The sequence below is a fragment of the Petaurus breviceps genome, unplaced genomic scaffold (genome assembly GCF_028583685.1).
Source record: "Petaurus breviceps papuanus isolate PSGF00001 unplaced genomic scaffold, PetGlider_PUasm1.0 400, whole genome shotgun sequence".
Lineage (NCBI taxonomy): Eukaryota > Metazoa > Chordata > Mammalia > Diprotodontia > Petauridae > Petaurus > Petaurus breviceps.
In genome coordinates, this window is record NW_027186316.1 from 2655375 (window position 1) to 2673321 (window position 17947).

At 42.1% G+C, this 17947-nt stretch overlaps 1 pseudogene; it reads left to right on the forward strand.

Moving 5' to 3' along the window:
* The first annotated feature begins 7623 nt into the window (after nucleotides 1-7623).
* Nucleotides 7624-8372, forward strand: LOC138170944 (fatty acid-binding protein, heart-like; annotated as a pseudogene).
* Nucleotides 8373-17947: the final 9575 nt, after the last annotated feature.

Sequence of the window (17947 nt, forward strand, 5' to 3'; positions counted from 1 at the left end):
TGAATGTCAGAGGTGAGAGCCATCTTGGAACACAGAATGTCAGAGCTGGAAGGTGTCTTAGAGCATGGGACGTCAGAGCCTTAGAAAATCACACAGAATTGTTGATGCAGGAAAGGAACTTAGAGATAATATTGTCTAAAATTTTTTGTTTAATAGTTGACAAACCTTATTCAGAGTGTTTAACTAAGTTGCTCAGTCACCTAACTAATTAGTACTAGTCAGATCTCAAACCCAGGTCTATCCACTCCCCAGGCCTCCCCTCACTCACCTGCCACTTGGGAATGCATCCCATCCAAATGTTTAATTCACTTGTTTGGGTTGTCTCTTGCTTGGTCTATTGTAGCAGAAAAACCCAGGAAAAGGAGTCTCTTGTCTAGACTGGAGGATTCCAGCCAACAGATTCTTTTGGGTGTGAAAGCTGTAAATGAATGACTGTGTTTCCTGCAGTGTCTAACTCTCAAGTCTCATCCATTGATGTACACTGTACATTGTTTGGGATTTCATGGGCTGCTGTGACAATGTCGTGTCACAGTGACCCAAACTGGGTATCCCGATGTCCCTTGGCACTAGGCAGCATGACTGTCAGTAGAGGCATTTTGGGAGGAATGGAGGACTTTGGGTTTTTGGAGGAAGAATCTCAATGTCTTGGAAAAGACCCTGGGCTGGGATTCAAGAGGTCTAGTGGAGAAAGCATTGGATTGGAAGTCAAAACTCATCACTTTTCCACCTTGGACAAGTCCCTTATTCTCTGTGGGTCATGCGCTCATACCGATAGGCCTGGAAGCTATCTCAGATATTATCTCTTCTTAATTTTTTCATGTGGATAGTATCAGGAAGACCAGAGTTCAAATCCTACCTCAGACACCTTCTACCTGTGTGACCCCTGGGCAAGTCACAACCTTTGTTTGCCTCAGTTTCCTCATCTGTCAAATGAGGATTACAATAGCATCTACCTCCCAGGATTGTTGTGAAGATGAAATGAAATAACACATATAAAGTCCTTTGAAAATCTTAAATGTTGGTTCTTATCGTTGTTACCATTGCTTTTTTTGTGTGGCTCTAGGATTTCATCAGTATTGGGAAAACTTTAGTCAATTCGAATGTTGGAGTATTCTAGAACTATCAGTCATACGGGATTACCTAGGGCACTCAGGTGTCAGAAGACCAATGCTGTGTGATTGGGTAACTCCCAGGTAGGCCTTGAACCCAGGTTTTCCTGACTCCAAAGCTGTAATCGCCCCTTCCGCTTTATCACACATCTCTTCTTCATTTTACAGAGGAGGGAACTAAGGCCCACATAGGTCAAGTGACTTGTCCAAGGTAACACAGGAAGTGAATAACAGACCAAAAAAGAGCTCAGGGTTCCTTGAGACCAATTTCAATGCTTTTTTTCACTTAATTGAGCTGCTCACCTATCTCTAGTTTTATAATCTGAGTCTTTCTTGACCATTCCCTCTTTTTCAAACTCGCTATCTAATTTGGTGCTTTCCACTCTTCCTCCATGTCCTCTCTTGAATCCATCCCCTTTTCTCCACTCCCATGGCCACCCCTCTAGTCAATACCCCTTCATCTATTACCTCTCACTGGGACCATTGAAATAGCCTTCTAACTGGTCTTCCCAAATTCTGTGTCTCCCTTTTCCAATCCATCCTCTCCCCTGTGCTAAAGGCATTTTCCAAAAGCAAAAATCTAAGAAACTTCCCTCACTCCTGCATCCCCCTAGAAGCAAATAATAACCCTCAGTTGTCCATTTAAATCTCTTCAGAGGGTGACAATAGCCTTTAGTTTCTGACGTACATTGCCACATTGCTATGCTGATCTAGGCCAAGTGGTCTGCTTTCTCTTCCTCAAATCTAGAATTCTCTCTCCTCTATCTGCATGTCTTTGCACAGGCCAGTATCCCATCCTCTGCCTCTTGGAACCTTGGGCTTCCTTGGAGGTTTGATTCAGGTGCCACTTTCTATCACAAGCTTTTCATAACTTGCCTGGGGCTTAGTACTTTCTCCCTTCTCAGATCATTTTGTATTCATTGATCTGTGTACAATGTTTTATCTGGCTGCCCTAGCCCAAACTTTGGAGAGACTCATTCTGTGTTTTAGTGCCCATCTTAGCTCTGTTTTATAGGTTCTAGGGTTTCTCCCAACTCTGACAGTCCCTGTTCTAAGGACCTTTCCAGCTCTGACATTCCATGTTCTTTTCTTGTTTTTGATTTTTGGAGGGGGGAAGGCAGGGAAATTGGAGTTAAGTGACTTGCCCAAGGTCACACTCCTAAAAGGTGTTGTGTCTGAGGCCAGATTTGAACTCAGGTCCTCCTGACACCGGGCTGGTGCTCTATTCATTGCGCCACCTAACCACCCTGAATAGTCCACTTTTGCTGAAACAAAAAGTTCAGGGAAGTCAAAAAGCCAGAAAATTAGGTAGGCATTAGCTTGTGGTAGGTCTTGAATTTTAAGGAAGATTGGGAGTAAGGGTTGCATGAACAGAAATAGAAAAGTTAGGGGGGTGGTCAAGTTGAGGGGGGAAATGAGGAAATCAGTTTGAGAATGTGAAGTTTGAGGCAAGGCATCAAAAAGAAATTCAGAAAGGAACTCCAGAGAACAACTAGAGATTAAAAGATAGATTGGGGTATCATCTGTATAAAGGTGGTCATTGAGAGGGCAGAGTCAAGATGGCAGAGTAGAAACAGGACCTCCCCGCTGCTCCGGCTTCCACCTTCCCCAATTCATTTAAAAAGGGGACTCTAAACAAACTTTGGAGCTGCAGAACCCACAAAATGAAAAAGAGGAGCTAACCTCCCGCTGAGGACAGCCCAGCAGGCTGGCAGGAATAGGCCAGCACAAGCGCCCTGGGATCAGAGCCCAGTCCCATGCCAAGGCTTTAGCCCCAGGCCGGGCCTGACCAGCCACCCAGTGGGAGGGGATCCAGATCAGCAGCAGCTGTGGCCATTTCCAGATTTATCAACACATAGATTCGAAGGACAAAGTGAGAGGTCAGTACAGTCTGGACTTTGGGACCCAGTAAGTGGGAGTGCTTGGCTTTTACCCCCGGGGTGAGAAGTCCCTGAGACACCAGCACAGCCAACCAGCGCCCCGTGGCAGCTTCAGCTCCTGGCCTGCACAGTGTAGGGGGACCAAGCAACAGTCTCTGAGGGGTAACTGCTCTTCCTTTAACCTTCTTGGATCTGGATTGCAGTCTAGGGTGGAGGTCCTGGGGTGTGTGTCCAGCTTGCCAGAGCATGTGAAGACCTCAGAGAGGGCACCCATCTAATACCTCTGGCAGCTGAGAAAACCACAGCATTTGGGGTGAAAGCTCCCCTGTCTGGTGGCAGAGTCTTACTGTGGCAAAAAGTCCAGGGGTCAACTGACTGAGGGGCAATATGACCAGGCAAAGGAAACAAAGCAGACAGAAAATTCCAACATTAGACTCCTATTTGGGGGACAAAAAGGAGCAAAGCATGGAACAGGAAGAAGACAGTGAAGTCAGAACTTCTGCACCAAAAGCTTCAAAGGAAAATACTAGCTGGTTACAAGCCAGAGAGGACCTTAAGAAGCAGATATGAGAAGTGGAGGAAAAACTGGGAAGAGAAATGAGAACGATGCAAGAAAATTATGAAATGAGAGTCAATAGCCTGACTGAGGAAAATAACACCTTAAAAAATAGACTAACTCAAATGGCAAAAGAGGCTCAAAAAGGCAATGAGGAGAAGAATCCTTAAAAAGCCGAATTTGCCAGATGGAAAAAGAATCTCAGAAGCTCACTGAAGAGAATCATTCCTTCAGAATTAGATTGGAACAAATGGAAGCTAGTGACTTCATGAGAAATCAAGGTACTATTAAACAGATCCAAACAAATGAAAAAATAGAAGACAAGGTGAAATATCTCATTGGGAAAACCACTGACCCGTAAAATAGATCCAGGAGAGATAATTTAAAAATTATTGGACTACCTGAAAGCCATGATCAAAAAAGAAACTAGAAATCATCCTTCAAGAAATTATCAAGGAAAATTGCCCTGATGTTTTAGAACCAGAGGGCAAAATACAGGTTGAAAGAATCCACCAATCACCTCCTGAAAAAGATCCTAAAAAGAAAACTCCTAGGAATATTATAGCCAGGTTCTGGAGTTCCCAGATCAAGGAGAAAATATTACAAGCAGCCAGGAAGAAATAATTTGAATATTGTGGAAACACAATCAGGATAACCTAGGATCTGGCAGCTTCTACACTGAGAGATTGAAGGGCCTGGAACAGGATATTCTGGAGGGCAGAGGAGCTGGGATTAAAACCAAGAATCACCTACCCACCAAAACTGAGTATCATGTTTCAGGGGGAAATATGGTCATTCGGTGGAATAGAGGACTTTTAAGCATTCTTGATGAAAAAACCAGAGATGAATAGAAAATCTGACATTCAGATACAAGAAGCAAGAGAAGCATGAGAAGGTAAACAGGGAAAAGAAATCATAAGGAACTTATAAAAGTTGAACTATTTACATCCCTACATGGAAAAAACGATAATTGTAACTGATGAAACTTTTCTCAGTATGAGAATAGTTGAAGGGAATATATACATACATACATATACATGTCTATATAGGATGGTATATGGGCATATGAATACATATGCGAATGTGTGTATATGTGTGTACAGGTATACATAGATAGAGGTCACAGAACCAATTTAATAGTAAGGGATGATATTTAAAAGGTGAAATTAAGAGGTGACAGAGGAATATAATGAGAGGAGATGGGGAGAGACAGAATGGGGTAAACTATTTCATATAGAAGAGGGTATCTCACCCTACAGGAGAGTAGGGGGGAAGGGGATGAGAGGGGGGATGATGGAAGGGAGGGCAGGCTGGGGGGGAGGCAAACAGGGAAAAGAAATCATAAGGAACTTATCAAAGTTGAACTATTAACATTCCTACATGGAAAAACAATAACTGTAACTTATGAAAGTTTTCTCAGTAGTTGAAGGGAATAGAAATATATATATATATATATAATGAGGGTATATATGGGCATATGAATACATATGTGAATGTGTGTATATATGTTTACAGGTATACAAAATAGAGGGCATAGGACCAATTTAACAGGAAGGGATGATACTTAAAAGGTGAAATTAAGAGGTGATGGAGGAATATAATGAGACGAGATGGGAAGAGACAGAATGGGGTAAACTATCACATATAGAAGAGGCAAGGGAAAATGGTTACAATGGAGGGGAAGAATAAGAAGGCAAAAAGGAATGGGTCAACCTTATTCCCATTGAATTTGGCTTGAGGAGGGAATGAAATACACACTCAATAGGGTATCTCACCCTCCAGGAGAGTAGGGTGGGAAGGGGATGAGAGGGGGGATGATGGAAGGGAGGGCAGGCTGGGGGGGAGGAGGGAAGTTGGAAGCACCCACTTTTGAAAAGGGATGGGATCAAAGTAGAGAATATAACAAGTGGGAGGTGGGATAGGAGGGAGGGAAATATAGTCAGTCTTTTACAATATATCTACTATGTTACTGTTTTGCATTAGCCACACATGTACAACCTATACTGAACTGCTTATCTTCCCAGTAAGGGTGGGAGACAAGGGAGGAAGGGAATGAATCTGGAATTCAAAAATTTTAAATCAAATATTCAAATATATATGTATATAATTAATACTATTTTACACGTAATTGGGAAATAAGATATACAGGCACTGGGACATAGACAGCCACTGGAAAAGTTGAAAGGGGTATGGGAGAGAATATGGGAGATAGCAGATTAGAGGAGGGGATATCCTGTGGGACTGCTATTTTGGGGCGGTGGGTAGGGGAAAAACGGGGAGAAAATTTGTAACTCAAAATCTGGCGGAAATGAATGATGTAAATCAGAAGTTAATAAAGCATTTGAAAAAAATAAATAAATAAAGGTGGTCATTGGAGCCATGAGAATAGATGCTATCTCAAAGGAAAAAAGCGTAGCTAATAAGAGAAAAAGGGCCTAGAACAGAGCCTTGGGGAAGATTCACATCTAAAGAAGATGAGAACACAGGGAAGGCATCCCTCAGAGAGGAAGGAGGAGGTCTAACACAGGAAGGGATATCTGTGAGGACCTTAGAAGAGACTTGTGGGTCAGGTTAAATGAACCTAGTTTTACTTTTAAGGTAATAGGAAAATTGTTCTATCTGTTTTCCCTTGCTTTCCTTTGACTGGGGTGAGGGATCTATCCAAGTAACTTAATGACGATTATGGATAGAATCCTACAAAGGCATCATGTCATCAGAGTCTTTATTGGTTAAGAACAGGAATGGGAATATATAACAATGAAGTCAACCAATGGATTTTAGATTTAGGGCATCAAGAGAACTCAGGGGTTATTTAGCCTAATCCCCTCATTGATGATAACATTTACAGATGAGGAAACCAAGATACAGGAAGGGGAACTGACTCATATAAGGTCACATATAGGAAGTCATCATGTCCTCATTTGACAGATGAAGAAAGTCTCCCTTATTTCCAATTGCCTGTTGAATATCTCCACTCAGCCTTGCTACCAGCACCATATAATCACTATGACCAAAATGGAACTCATCATTTGTAATGAGAATGGAAATCTAAATATCTTCCCTGCCCCTTAATAGACCTAGGGGAGAGCTTGAAGACCTCCCCTGCTTTGAAAGTAAACTCTGCCCCCTAATTGGCTGAATATAGTCACATGGAGCCTGTGATGGAGGGAATTTGCTAAAGGGTGGAGCAGAACCCACAGGAGGCTTCCCTGCTGTGAAGATAAACTCTGCTCCCTAATAGGCTTAATGTAGTCACATGCAGCCTGTGGTGGGAGGAGTTTGCTGAATGGAAGCAAATCCCACCGGAAGCTGGGAGCCAGAGCTAGCGAGAGGGTGGGAGAGAGGGGACACTCAGGCAAGGAGTCAGATAGGCTTGTAAGTAGATTTTGTTCTTTCATTGGTTTGTGGGAAGGCTGAAGGATGCTGTGGCTCTCAGTGTTATTATGGCTTCTTAATATCTTTGGTACCATGATGGAATCAGCTTACTGGTTTTGGTTTTTGGTTTTCTGGTATCTAAATAAATGCTTCAGTTCTACCCTCTACCTAGAGAATCTGGTATATTTTGTGATCGAACATCATGTGATTCTTATAGTCACAGTCTTTATGGTGATTGTGGGTGCTGTAAAAATAGCATTGGTCCTACATCATAAAATCCACCATTCTCCTAAACTGCCTAATCTCTGTTGATGGTACTAGGCTCAAAATTCAAAGTCATTGCTTGACTCCTTCCTGTTCACACAAATACCTCATTAGTTGCCAAATTCTGTTGATCCTACCTTACCCATATATCTAACATCCATCCCTCTTCCTACCTCCCATTTCAGTCACCTTTGCTCAAACTCTCCTTTTGTCTCATTTAAACTCTTATAGTAGTCTCCTATTATACCTTGGGTAACCATCACTGGTCCTTCATCAAAATACACTGATAACTTCTATCCTGTCTTGCTTGTTTCAACCCCTGCTTCAATTGCAGTTTCTTGGGGCAACAGTGGGGCATTCTGGATCATCTGTAATCTAGGTCAGACCTCATATCATTGTACCTTTCCTTCATAGAAGATACTTGTTTGGCGAGATTGAATTCATCTCTGTTCCTTGTTCTTGTTCTGCTCCTTCACTTGTCCATACCTTGGGTCATGACACCTCTTATACCTGGAATACCTACCCTTCTTCCCACTATCCTCCTTCCATTTCCATGAAAGCACCTTAGGTCCTCCCAGCTGAAATCTATCTCCTCCTTTTTGAGACTTTCCTGAATCAGGATAATTTGTGTATTTGTCCTGCCCTCAGCAAATTATAATCTAGGTGGTACAATGGATAGAGAATGCTGGATTTGTCAGGAAGAACTGAATTCAAGGGCCAGAACCTTTCTGCACCTCTTCTCTTCTCCCTGCCAGCCCAGCCTCACCTCCTCTAGCCTAGCACCATGGCAGATGCTTCTGTTGGCACCCGGAAGTTGGTTGACAGCAAGAACTTCCATGACAACATGAAGTCCATTGATGTTGGCTTCGCCACAAGGCAGGTGGCCAGCATGACTGAGTCCACTACCATCATCGAGGTCAGTGGGGACACCATCACTGTCAAGACGTAGAGCGCTTTCAAGAACACTCAGATCTCCTTCAAGCCGGGAGGAGAGTTTGATGAGACAACAGCTGATGATAGGAAAGTCAAGTCTATAATCACACTGGATGGAGGCTAACTTGCCTGTCCAGAAGTTGGACATACAGGAGAACACCCTCATTTGGGAGCTCCAGGATGGAAAGTTCATTCTGACACTTACCCATGGCAGCACATTCTGCGTTAGGACCTATGAGAAGGAAAGAGCTTGAAGTCAGCACACCTGTTCACTGTCAACTCCTCTGCTGACGGCTACCACTGAACTAAACACCACATTGCCTCATTTCTGCACCCCGTCGCCCTCCCCAGCCCAGTGCTTTGTACCAATTGACTCTGGTCAAGAAACCCTCCAGAAATGGAAAACATATGGTGACGTCCTGGTCCTGGTTGAAGTCCATTCTGTATTTTTTAAACTGCATCTGATGGCTGATACCAAGTCAATAAAGCAGATCCCACAGTCAAAAAAAACAGTTCAAATCCTGCCTCAGACACTTCCTAGTGGTGTGACCCTAAGCAAGTTTACTTCACCTCTCTGTGCTTCAGTGTCTTCAGCTGTAAAAAAGGATAATAATACCACCTCCTTCCCTGAGTTGTGAGGATCAAATAAGATAAAATATTTAAGATGTTTTGCAAACCCTAAAGTGTTATGTAAATACTAGCTCTTAAGATTTTAAACTCCTTGAGATCAGGGTCTGAATCCCAACTGTCCAGTATAGGGCCTTTCATACAATAGACAGGGAATTTTTGTTGAATGAAATGAATGAATGGACCAATGAACAAATGAATGACCAAATGAATGAACGAATGAACAAATGAACTAATGAACGAATGAATGAATGAATGAATTTGGCCAACAGAGTCCAGGAGATTTAGTGCTTCTAGTTTGGGTGCAATGATCATAGAAGTCTTACTGTTGTAAACCCAAGTCAAAATAGCAGAAGCCCCCAGACTGTTTCCTAGAGGAAAAGTTAGGTCCTAGGCTAATGGGGCTGTGCCCTCTATATGAGCTCTAAGGTCTGATCCATTATACTGTAGCGTTGAAGAATCCCAGGGAGAGAAAAATCTTCAGGAGGACCAAGGAAGTCAGTAATGCTGAATACTAGGGTGTGAGGACCAAAGTAGCTTTAGATCTCAAAAAATGTAAGCCCAACACACTTTTAAGGTTAATTTTCAATATTAAAATGTTTCATCACTTTTTAAAGTATAAATAATAACAAAACAATACATCAAGTCCTGGTGTATAGTGTTTGCATATTTCTGAGGTGTAAAATATTCACATTGAAAATTGAACCATCAGCTCTCAAGAGGAAGGAAGGAAACAAACATTGGTTAAGTTCCTACTGGGTGTCAGACACTATGCTAAGCACTTTACAAACATTGTCTCATTTGGTCCTCACAACTGCTCCTCCACTTAGAATGGCATGGTAAGCCCCATTTGTGATATTGTATTTGGCTCATTTCCATATCTCTGGGCCAGTTTCTAGTGTATGGCAAAAGCTACTTTTAACAGCATTGCACATTTTCCAGGGTGCTAGAGTTGTATGGGCAGCAGTGTTGGAAGCAGGTGAATGTCTAATAATGATGAAGGCTAGCTGACAAATGGAACTTATTAGTATTAGTGATTATTAGTGTTAATGATTAGCAATAAATACTATTGTAGCAGCCATGATGGATAGAAAGCTTTTCTTGGAGTCAGGAAGATAGGGGTTCACATTCTGCTTCTAATACTTACTAGCTGTGTGACCATGGGCAAGTCATGAAACCACTTCCCTGCCTTAAGCAACTCCATTATTGTTACTATTTAATACTTTGATGGATCTGGCTCTCATCAATTGGGATACTTATTCCCTTAACATCTACTAAGTAATAGACCAGTTGCTGGTTGCATTATTAGAGAGAATTCCCACACTGGGAGTTCCTCATACTGAAGCAATCACAGATTCCTTTCATATTACATTATCATAGGGGGCAGCTAGGTGACACAGTGAATAGAGCACTGGCCCTGGAGTCAGGAGTACCTGAGTTGAAATCCTGCCTCAGACAGTTAACACAAAAACTAGCCGTGTGACCTTGCACAATTCACTTAACCCCAATTGCTCTTCAACAAGAAAACAAAACACATATTACATTATCATTATTGTTATTATTTTATTACCAGCAATATCAATACTTTGATTGATCTGGGTCTCAATAATTTGGATACTTATTTCCTTAACATCTATCTAAGTAATAGACCAGTTGCTGGTTGTATTATTGGAGAGAATTCCCACACTGCGAGTTCCTCATGCTGAAGTAATCACATATCCCTTTCATATTTACATTATCATTATTGTTTATAGTATTATTATTACCGACAACAACAATACTTTGATGGCTCTTGGTCTCATCAGTGTGGATAATCATTCACTCGACAAGCACTTATTAAAGATTTGCTATGTGTCAAGCCCTGGGCTAGGCCCTGGGGATACTAACATAGAAATGAAGCAGTTCGTATGCTCAAGAAGCTGATATATGCAAAATCAATATAAAATCATGGGATGGGGAGGGAAGAGATTGGAGAAACTGACTTGAGAACTCTGCCTTCTTACCCTGGCCATCTCTTACATATGTTCACTTGTAAGTTCTCCCTGTGGAATCCACTCAATGAGTGTGTGGTGGGGAGGGGTTGAGGGTACTTCCTCTAGACCTCTTGATATCACAGGGAAACCAATGAAAATCGCATCCTACTCTCTCGCCATTTGGTTGGCCAACTTCCTTTCCCTGAGAACCATCTTTTGAAGAAGGTCCTTCATGCCTCTTCCTTTGTATAGTTTTCTGTTCAAGATCAGCTATAGCCTCCTCCCAGCCATCATGGGTCTCCCCATTGCCCTTTGGCTGACCTTTATCAGAAATTCTTTGAGTTCTGTGGGATACCACAATTTTGGGTCATATGATATCACTGGAAGAAGAATGTCCTTAAAACTATGGGCCTTTGTTTCAGGGAGAGGTAACCCATTACTATGACTAACACTCAAATTTCCATTGCTCTTTCCAATTTCAAAGGCTTTTGAGTACATTCTATAATTTACTGTTTATAACACATCTATATTTTGCCCATTTTTTTAAATGAAGAAACTATGGCTTGGGGTAGGTTGACTTATGTAAGGCTACCCAGTTAATAAGATGTGAAATTATACAGCAGAGTTGGAACTGGAGACCATGTTTTCGGAGCCCATCTCTACATGGTATAGAGCCAAAGAAATGGAGGCCCACAGCAGGCAAGGAACTTGCCCAAGTCACACCGCAAGTCAGTAGTAGAGCCAAAATTCAAACCCGGGACTCTCAGTTCTATGTCCAGCACTACACACCATGGAACACTTCCACTTTGCACCATCTGACTAATATTTTCTGCTCTACTGGAAAGTATATAAAATTCCTATTGTAAAGTCCCGGGTTGGAGTCCCAGCGTGGGCACTTACTGTGTGAATTTGTTTAAGTGACTTTATCACTTTGGGCTGCATTTCCTGCCTCTGTAAAATGAGGATAATAGTACCTCCCAGGGATTCTGGGAGGGAGATTTCTTTGTAAACCACTGTAGGAAAGTCAGTGGTTGTTACTGCTGATAGTGGGCAATGCCAGGGATGGAGTTCAGGTCTCTCTTAGTGCTGAGCTCCTTCCACTGCCACCAATGCCTCTCAGCATTTCCAACCTGGTTCAGTTTAGCTTTTGTGCGGAGTTGACAAAGGAAGGGAACCAGAGGCCACATTCTATGTCACTCTTGGAATCTATAATCATGTTGGTCCTTTGGAAAACGCCATTTGTATTTCTGTGTGATTTCGATCATAATAATCTACAATTCCTATACACACAAGCTTGAATCATCTCACTACAAAAAGTGACAGATTTTAACTGAGTAATATTGTTGCACTATTTGTGATTCATTTAGGCAAAGTGTCAAATGGATAGGACTCCTTTCATTTCACTGCTTTATCTTCCAATTAATCAGGCAGTTACAAGTGAGAAAGTTTTCACTTCCACCACCTGAGTCATATAGAGTCCAAACATTTAACTGGTCAAGCTCAGGGTAGACCTATCCCAAGAGACACTGAGGCATTCTCAGAGGCTTAGGCCACAGCCTACACTTGGGCTCTGCCATGCATGCCAACTGTAGGGAGCCCATCACCACTGATGGCAGTTAAACTGAGCAGGTCCCTGTCTGAAGACATAGACTTATAGAATGTCAAAGCTGGAAGAAATCATAGATAAGAACAGAGAGTGTCGGAGCCAGGAGACATCTTAGCAAACAGAATGTCAGAGCTGGAAGGAACCATGAAACACAGAAAGTCAGAGCTGGAAGGAACCCTAGAACACAGAATGTCAGAGCTGGAAGGAGCCCTAGAACATAGAATGTCAGAGCTGGAAGGAACCCTAGAACAGAGAATGTCAGAGCACAGAAAGTCAGAGATGAAAGGAACCCTAGAACACAGAATGATCTTGACCTTCATTCGACAGTCCTATACCATAGGTGTTATTATTTTACATATGGGGAAATTGAGGTTCATAGAAGTTAGGTGACTTTGTTAGAGTCACATAGCTAGTAGATGTAAGAGACATGATTTCAACTCAGGTCTTCCTAACTTGAAGTTAAGGCAGCTTTGTGGTTCAATGGATAACCCAGAGTCAGGAATATCTGAATTCAAATGCTGCCTCAAAGACTTACTAGCTAGGTGACCCCTGGACAAGTCACTTAACCTCTCCCTGCCTCAGTTTAGGGAAACCTGAGTTCAAATCCTGCCTCAAAGACTTACTACCCTGGATAAGTCACTTAACTGAGTCCTGCCTCAGTTTCCCCACCTGTCAAATGTGGATAATAATAGTATCAGCTTCCCCAGGGTTGTCATGAGGATCAGATGAGATAATATTTATAAAGTGCTTAGCATGGTACTTGATATGCAATAGATGCTTAATAAATGCTTGTTTCCTTCCTTCATCTGCACACTATACCATACTGCTTCTCTATTCTCAAGTATGTTAAAAGACCTCAAGATCATGCCCTCTGCAGAAACCAGTGAGGAGACAAAATCTAGGGGAAGCTTGCTGGCTGCATCCAAGAATTTCCAGAGTTGTCATGTGGAAGAAGGAATAGACTCATTCTGCTAGGTCTCAGCGGGTAGAATTAAGAACAAAGAGAGGCAAATGTTGCCTAACCAGGGCTGCCCCAAAGTGGAATGGCAGCCTCATAAGGTAGTGAGTATCCTGTCGCTGATGCCATGCAAGCTGGATTACTCCCTAGAAGGAAGACTCTACAGGGGATTTCTGCTTCTGGCTGAGATGTCTTCCAGGGTCCCTTCCAAATCGAAAATACTGGCATGGTCTTCTAATCCTCAGAGAATGGCATACATAAGGGTGTAAATGAGAGCAGTTCAGCTTAGAACATTCTGTGTTCTATGTTCTAAGGGCTTCTCAAGCTCTAATATTTGTAGGACACAAGCTCCTCCAGGATAGAGGGTGAGTGAGGTATTTAAATGTTTCCTAAATTTTATTCAACCTTCTTTGATTCTTTGATCTTGTCCTGGGTCTCCTGCCTGCTTCCTTCTTGGCTCAAAAGGAAGATGACCTTTTGAGTTTCCAAGCATCCAGAGGATTTTGAAATCCCATAGTCCCATTGTTATCCTAGCATCATTCTTCAGGACAGCAGTCATTGGTGACAGCATCTACATCTGGGAGCGGAGAATGGACTGGATTCGATTCGGGAAAGCAGATTCATGGCTCCACTAGGGACTCAGTAGAGAAACTACACTATGCCTAAGCGAAACTCCTCGAGGACCTGGGAGATCAGAGAAGAGGACTTTGTTCAAAGCATGACCTGCTTTCCCCTGTATATTCCCCTGAATATCCTGGTGGAAGAATATGCCACCGACTTTTCAGGGGATGTTTGGTACCAATTTTTCTTACTGTAGCACCTTAACAAATACACCTTTCTGAAAACTAAGTCATTTATAATCAACTGACATTCATGGTAGGAAGCACAATCACGAGAGTCTGCTCTAAATTCCTGGAACCTCTGAAATCACAGATCCTGACTTGTGACAGATCCATGGATCCCAGATTAAGAACTCCTTGTCTAAAATCTTTTATTGAATGAATGCTTAATAAAGAAGTTCTTACCTTATATCAATTTCTTTAAATGGAGAGAGTTGATTTGAGTGGTTTGCTCAACCAAGTCCCGCCTTTACACCTATATAAGCAGTCCCCTATAAGCTGATTCTTCAATCCTCTAGCCAAAGGGGAGAGACTCTGGAGCAGACTAAAGGTAGAACTCTGCTGATTCATTGAGAAGTGGGACAATTTGTCTTCCTCATCTGCCTAAGGTTTTTTCCTTCCATTGCATTTCTCAATTCACTGCTGAAGCCTCCTTCTTTAAAAAAAACTACTCCAAACCTTCATAAAGACAGAAGTGAGGTGATTACACATGTATAACCTATATGAAACTGTTTGCCTTCTCAATTAGGGATGGGGGGGAGAGAGGAAGGGAGAGAATTTGGAACTCAAAGTTTTAAAATGAATGTTAAAAATTGTTTTTACATATAATTGGGGGAATTTAAAAAAAAATAAATTCATATATATTTTTAAAGACAGAAGTGAGGTAAGCCCAGAAGCCAAACTCCCAGACAGAAATCTCATGGCCAATATTTTCAAAAAAAGGCAGCTCATTCTGCCTTTGGTAGGTATGGAGTTGAAATTTCTCCTGTTCAGAAAAGACTATATAAGAAGACCCTGAAATTCCTAGCAAGAAGTTGTCACTCCAACTTCATTGTCCAGGCTCTATAACTGCTTGAAGCTGTTTTTTTTTCAGGGCATTTCTTGGTTCCACTGGTAACTAAATGTATACAATGAGAGGATTGAGATCCATTGATTCTCTGTTCTAAGATTCCTCCCAGTTCTTATGGTCTGTGTCCTAATACAAGAGTGTCAAATTCAAATAGAAATGGGGATCACTGGGGTAGCTAGGTGGTGCAGTGAATAGTGGACTGGCCCTGGAGTCAGGAGGACCTGGGTTCAAATCTGGCCTCAGATACTTGACACTTAACTAGCTGTGTGACCTTGGGCAAGTCACTTAACCCCAATTACCTTGCCTTCACTCCTCCAAAAAAAAATGAAATGGGGGTCACTAATAGTAGATAAGGATCCCTTCCAGCCTCATATTAACTTAGAAAACTACATATTAGTTTTATCTATGTTCTGATATATTTTGTTTATTTGCTTAAATGTTTCCCATTTACTTTTTCATCTGGTTTGGGTAGCACTCAGGAGTGTTGCAGACCATATATGGCCTCAGAGTGTTTGCCACCTCTGTTCTGAGGGCCTTCTCAGCTCTGACACTGTTCTAAGAGTCATTCCCAGATCTGACATTCTAGGTTCTGAAGACTCTCTAAGTTCTGACATACTATGCTAAAAAAAAAAAGGTCCCATGCTTCCCAGCTAAGAATGCTTTAAAGTCCCTACCAATTCTGACATTCAATGTTCTAAGGTCCCTCCCATCTGGGAATTCCCTGTTCTAAAGTCTCCTCAAGCTGTGACATTCTATAGTCTCTACCAGGTTAATTTTAGGGGCCAAATTTCTTACCAGAAGCAGTGAGACAGAGGGTGGTGGTGGTTGTTTTCGCTTTTAAAAGCAGCAACAATTTGTAACATTGTCACATGAGACTCACAATCTACTCCATCTTATATAAAGTAGATACATGCTTTATCATTCCTCTTCCAAAATAAAGGTGCCCTGTCTTTCCTACAAACACCAAAATATTTATTAGGAGAATTAGGGTATTAGAATTACTTGATTCTTTTCATCCTTTTTTTTTTTCCTATTCCCAAGCATTTATTTTATCTCCCACATCCCGCCCCGACACCAGCTGAAGAAAACCAAACCTTTGTAATGCATATGAGAAGTCAAGCAAAAGCAAATTTCCACATTCACCATGTACAAAAATGGATGTCTAGTTAATTCTTGTTTATATAGTGTTGTATAGTGATATTTATACAGTGTTTTAACATTTGTGAAATGATTTGTATACATGTTCTCATCAGAGCCTTGCCATAACTCTGCAGTGCGGACTATAGAATTACCTCTATTTCATGGATTGGGAAACTGAGGAGTAGAAATGTTAAAAGATTTGCCTTTAGTCCACAGTTCAGAGGAGCTTGGGATCTACCTCCCTCAATGGCTCGTCAACTATGTTGCTACCACAGAACAGGTTTGGGGCTTAATTAATGTGAAATCCAATGACAATTATGTGCATCGGAGAAGTGGGAATGCATATCCCATCAGCTGATTACTGGGACAGGGTGTGTGTGTGGAGTGGGCTTGAAGGCGAAGGGAATCTTGGTTCCTTAAGATGTGGTTCGCTGTGAGGGAATTTCGAACAGGCAAGCACACACCAGGCTGTGGGAATATACCATCACAGCTGGTGTGAATGGGTCCTCCAGTTCTGGGTAAGTCCCATACCACTGTATGCAATACACTTAGAACAGGTACTTTTAAGGAAAGTGTGTGAGTGTGTGTGTGTGTGTGTGTGTGTGTGTGAGTGAGTGAGTGAGAGAGAGAGAGAGAGAGAGTGTGTGTGCGTGTGTGTGTGTGTGTGTGTGTGTGTGTTGGGGTGGAGGAAGAGGGATAAATAAAAAAGAGCCTCTGTGCAAATGTGTGGTTTGGATAACTTATATGTAGGTCTAGTTGGAGGAGTGTGGGCAAATCACACACACACACACACACACACACACACACACACACACACAAGAAACACACACTTGCCTCACTTGCTAAATGAAAGGATTGGATTCCATGAGCACCAAGGCTCTTTATTGGGTTCTTATAACTTGGGCAATGCTTTCTTTAGTGACCTGTCTGGCCCCAGTTGGGGTGAGATCTGAGCCAAATTCTTTCTGGTTCTAAGACCAAGTCAGAGCTCACTGATCCATCTTGTTTTATCCCTCTATCTCTCTCTGGCCCACCTCTGGCCCACAGTGGCTATGTGACCCTGGGTAAGTGCTTACCCTCTATAAGTGTAATGGGAATCTAAATTTTAAAGATCTTCCCTGCCCCTAGGCTAAAGTGCACCTGGAGCCTGGGGTGGGAGGCTTGTTTTTTCAGTAGATACTTTGCGATTGGCCAGTGGGTCAAGAAAGTTGTTACATTCTCTGAGCCAGGAGAAGGCTATATAAGCCCTGGTGTGTAGCTTTCTTTTGGCGTTCACTTTGAGAAGTGTTCTGTGATTTGATCTGGACTCTGGAAAGTCATTGTTGAGAGCCCCCCGGCTTTGAAAAACCCAGATGTTGATTTGGTATGGATGTAATGGTTGGACAGTTTGGAAACTGTCTACTTGATCTGTTTCTCTGTCTTGATAATTCTGTCTGTATATTATGAAGTTCAGGGTGCTGACTTTTTTCCCCTGAACTAGGTAAATGATACATATTTGACTGATTAAAGCAAGCTTGTTAACCCATTTTGAGTTGCTTTCCTTTAACAAAGCAGATCTAAGAACCTGTAGTGGCAGCCACCCTGGGGAAGCTGGGGTGCTTGCTGCCACAATAAGGCAACCCTCTAAGACCAGAAGTTGCAGAAAAGGTAGTTACTTGAATTGGGGGCAGGATTTTTCTCATCTGGAAATGCCCTATGTCAATGAAATCATTGGGCCAGTCTCCATTCAACTCCAGCGTTCTACATGTCAAGGTCTCTTCCAGCTTTATCACTCAACTGTCTTTGAAGTAGCTCCTTTTCCTCTCTTATAGCCCTAAGGGACTGAGATTAGTGATCT